The sequence below is a fragment of the Apaloderma vittatum genome, unplaced genomic scaffold, assembly GCF_000703405.1.
Source record: "Apaloderma vittatum isolate BGI_N311 unplaced genomic scaffold, ASM70340v1 scaffold9183, whole genome shotgun sequence".
Lineage (NCBI taxonomy): Eukaryota > Metazoa > Chordata > Aves > Trogoniformes > Trogonidae > Apaloderma > Apaloderma vittatum.
In genome coordinates this window covers 57,178-62,149 of record NW_009709769.1, presented here as the reverse complement: position 1 = coordinate 62,149, position 4,972 = coordinate 57,178, and positions in this window count along the sequence as shown.

Here is a 4,972-nt window from a genome sequence, read left to right as displayed (position 1 = left end):
TTTTGTGAATATTTATTGTTTTCAGTGTATGTGTTTTTAATAGATGAAGGGTCATTCTCAGAGTGGAATACGACAGATAGAGACTTTTCTGAAGGAAACTGAAATCAGAATCATAGAATGTTCAGAGTTGGAAGGGACCTCTAGAGATCATCTAGTCCAACCCCCCTGCCAGAGCAGCATCACCTAGGGCAGGCCACACAGAGGTGAACTCAGAGGTGTTTCCTAATTTGTGGGAGATGGTGACCTTTTAAAATTTCCCTCGTATTGGAATTTCCTCAGACCTTTCTTTGGAAATACTAGAAATTAATTTGGAGCCTGGCACCTTGTGACTAAGCTCAGACCAGTGCTCAGAGGAGTGATGGACTGTCAAGCCTATCAGACTCCCCAGTGCCTAGCAGGGACCTTGGAAGCTTGCCCAGGTCTTCAACTGTGGGAGCAGAAGTTCTGATAATGTTCCTGTTATCAGGGCTTCAAGGCTTCCATCTGCAGACCCAGGAACTGGAGACTGAAGCTGAAGAAATCCCTCCCAGGCGTCTCAGCTAGAGGCCTCCCTACTTGTTGACCTGGAAACCAAGACCCAGTTGGGTCTTTGAAATATTGTCGGCTCTGAAGCTACCTGTGTAGCCCAGTGTGAGAGGCGGGAATCCCTGGAGACCTTCCTGGGTGTGATCAGAGCTGAAATCCTGGGATGCTAAGCCTGGGGATGCTGTCCACGACCGTGCCCCAGGGTTGGTGGCTCTCCCTATCAGCTCTGGTGTTGCAGTTCCTTGGCACAGGTTCCGCATTTCATTGTGCAGGAATTAACAGAGGCTTTGGAAACTGGGCTGCCCTGGCTTTCCTGGAGGAAGATCCCTCCAGCGATGAAGAGCTGGAAGTGTGAGAGAAGCCTGTTCCGCTGGTGCCCTGCTAGCTGAGCTTGTGGTTCTGTGAAAACCAACTGTGCAGAGCTATGCGAGTGTGATTTGCATAACGCCATAGCTGGAGCTTCACAAATCTTGGCAGTTAATAAGAAATTATTGGTTATTTTTTAAATAGCCAATTAGCAGAATAGATTTTACCCTATGGCAACAGTTAACGTTCCTGCCTTCCCTTGCATTTAAATGGGAAGTGTGCTTTTCTACCCTTGCTTCACGCCATCTGGGAAATGTATATACACAGTTGAATCTTGCAGTGAAAGCACCAGTGGTCCATTTATAGTAATGGAGAGAGTGCAAGAATTATATATTTTTGTCTTCGTTCTGTGAGTGAGTAATTTTAAGAAATATGTAACTCTGTTTAGCACCTTCTTTGTTGGGACAGAGACTTTAAAAAGTGGTTTTTGCAGAGAATAAACGTGATGATGTACAGCAGCCTCCTGTCTTCTTTACAGGAGAATGTTATTTACTAGATACAAACATGCCAAATAAATCTACCCGTTCTCATAACTGTGACCTGTCATTCCAAATTCCTAGATCTGTAACCATGAGAACAGCTGACAACTTGCTAGAGAAAAAAACAGTTCAATTCTCGCCTGCAGTGATACCAGTCCAGAAACTTTAGGGGATAGCCATTAGTGAAGCTTTTTTTTTAGTTTCACTGATCTTCTTACTGTTGTTTTTCATAATAGCAAGCGCCTTAAAATGGACAAACATATAGAGAGGCACACACACTTCAAAAGTACAGACCGAAAGTTTCAACTACTTCAGCTCAGGGGTGGGTTACATAAGCTAATGCAGTAGAATAGAATTGTTATTTTTAAATGAAGAATAGGAATGAAGGGATGACATAAGTAAGATGCTTAATGGGTTTTTAGCCTACTTTCCAAAGCAAAGAAAGCTTGTGTAATCACTCTATCAATTCCATTTTAACAGCTTTAGTAGATTTCAGCCAAATTTGGCAGTAGTATAGACATCTCAAACTTTCTTCAAGAACTCTTCAAAGTTCCATGAAGACGAGTCTTTGGGTGGAAGAGAGGAAACCAAAAAGAGTGTGTACCTTTTCTTCTCAGGGTGAGAAGGTGCAAGATGAGTTTGATGTTCATCTTCTGTTTTCCTTATATACTGAACAACTATGAGGTGAACAGCAGTAGTGTACGTTCCATGTTGCACAGTTATTGGGCCAAAATTCTGAACTGGGAGCCTTTTTTCAGTTTGAGGATGGCTTCCTCTCTGCCGTACACTCAAGTGGATATCACAACATCAGCGGTATCAGTTCTGGTGGTGACTGGTTATTTGTAATGTGGATTCTTGTCTAGTAGGAAATGAGTTAGCTCTTACCAAATCAGTTGAGAGCGAGCCAATTACATGGATTATCACTTAAGGGTTTCTGATCCTGGATGTATCTGAAATGGTGGCTTAGAGGTTCCAAGATTCTTCTCTTTTAAATCAATTTCCCACTGGTAGTTTTCACTTTTTCTGTGTTAGAGGACATGTTGTTGCTTGGGTGTACAGTTTAAAATTGGAAAAGCGGTATTAAAATTCTTTTATTATGGACCTGCTGGATTAGTTATGTTATACAAGTTTCTCTGTATGTGCACTTCTCCAGTTCAAACCTCCTTTTAATGCTTCTTACATATGGAAGGAGGGAAAGAAAGTAACAGTGGCAACTCATCATACTTAAAGAGGGAATAGCTAAGCAGTTCTGTCTCAATTTGTCATCGACTTAGCAGAACTGAAAATTTATTTGTGAAAATCAATGCCAGTCTCAAAAGGAGTTGGGCGTTGGACTTGGATGATCTCTAAAGGTCCCTTCCAACCCTTAACATTCTGTGATTCTATGAGTAAGGGTAGTGGCTGGGGCAATAGTATGGAAGTTTTGCATGTGTGTATGTTTTTGGCCTCTCGCGCTCTTACCCTATTAGACTGGTCTGATGAGGTGGAACGTTTTTTTATTTGAATGTGTGCTGGTTAACATGGAGAGAAATAACTTCTCAACTCACGTCTAAGGTTTATTATAAATGGAATGTGTTAAAGTGAATCAGTTTGATTAAGTGCTCACAATGTGATGCAATTTAATATAGCTAATATTTCTGGAAGCTGAGGATGCACGTTGTATATATGTGACAGATAGCTGTGTCGTTTAGCAGTGACTGAGAGAAGAACTAAGGATCATCACACAGCGCGTTGTGGTGATTATCTATAAAATGTGGTGGCAGAAAAGGTAATAATATCATTGCACATCTTGGAAGGAAAAAGCGATCTTGTCTGATGTACAGTGCCACTAGAGTCAGTCTATCTCTCTTCTACCTTCTCTGTTAGTGTAGTTTTTGCAGAGAAAGGGGGCTGAGGCAGAAAGAATTGGCTTGTCAGTCCAGGTTAATTTGGATCTTGCATAGCAAAGGTTTAGATTGTGTTTTTAAGTGCTCTTCTCAACCTTCTCTACTAACAGAGCTTTCTCTAAAAAGCTCACAAGTTGAGCAAGACGGTGTTGTCTGTCCATAGCAGAGCATCCAGGGGGAAAATATAATTAAAGGCGGAAAAATAAAAAGCTCAGCAAAAGCAGAGGGAATGGGAAGAGTGTAAGACTAGTGATACTCTGGTGTATTTTTTTTTCTAATGCTTGACTGATCCGTGCCTGTCAGTAATGGAGAATGCTTTCTGGGATAACACATAGCCAGCAGCATTTCATGGGTTTTTGTATTGATAAACACTGACCTTGCCACAAGGGATGAAATTTCCTTTAAATTCCAAAACATGGAAGTGTGAAACTGATGCTGTAGAAACCTACCCTGAACCCATCAGACCTAGCTATTACTGCCTGTTACCAAACTTCCGTTCCTTAACAAGCTTGGGAAGAAGTTAGCCAAAGACCAACTGGCATCTCATCTGAAGCAGTATCATAGACCTGACATGATCCAGATTTAGAGCTTGGGACAGAATCTCCAAGCCAGTTGGTGACTATAGCAAGCATGACACAGATGCTTCTTTGTGGGAGCTTGGCATTAACCCCAAATCCAGGAACACTCCTTATCTACAGGCTGAAATATCCAAGTAAGCTGGCGTAGCGAATGCAAACTCTTCCAACTGTTTACCCCAGCCCACCGATATTGCTTTTATTCTAATCACATTCTGCTTCAATCTGCTATTCTTCGTCAGCCTTCTGCCCTCATCTGTGCTTGAGCCGTGTTCATAACAGAGGTGTGGTTATGGCTGATAAAGAACACGTATAGATATATGTTGTGTCTGCTTGTAACTAACAGTGAAACGTGTGGGATTCATCAGTCCACCAGATGATTACCTGTTGAACAGGACACTGGGATGTCGGAGAACTCTGTAAGAATGGCAGAGATCACGTGTGATGTATCTGAGGAGAATGCAGACTGCTGTGGTCTTCATACAGCTTTCTTGTCATAAGAGTAATATCTCTTGGTAAATCACCTTGAACACTGCACAGAAAGCTCAGTGTTCAAGGTGATGAATGCTATCAGTGATGACAGGAATTCATTGATCATCGTCAGTATAACTGATTCTATCCCCTTTCTCTACTACATCCTCACATGAAGTGATCCAGTCTTAGCTATAGCTTCACTACTCTGAGCTGCTACAGAGAACACAGGTTTCTCGGTGTCGTAGCTTTTTTCGAGCAGCTCCATGTAGTTGAGAACACTGAAGTGGTTCTTCTCAGTGATGTTCACTGTGGACAGCATGTCATTTCTGTGCTGAATCAGGTGTAGGTTTCTACTTCTTGCCTTTGAGGTGTTGGTGCTCATCCAAGTCTGTCTGTGGTGCGTGCAGGGGACTGATGGGGCTCAGCTGTGAAGGGGGTGCTCAGCCATCCCACTCTTCAGACACAGGAGGTGAGCTTGGGGAGGTTTAGCTGTGACCGAGGTTTGCCCAGTACAAGAGAACCATCTCTCCCTGGGCCTGAAGAGCCTCTCCAAGCACAGCCCTGCTTTGAGTGCTCTCTTTAGCGCGGGCATCTCAGAGGGGTTAGCTCTGGCTCGCTCTGCAGCACGTGCTGTGGAAAGGAACGGAGGATGAAACGCTGTTGCGAC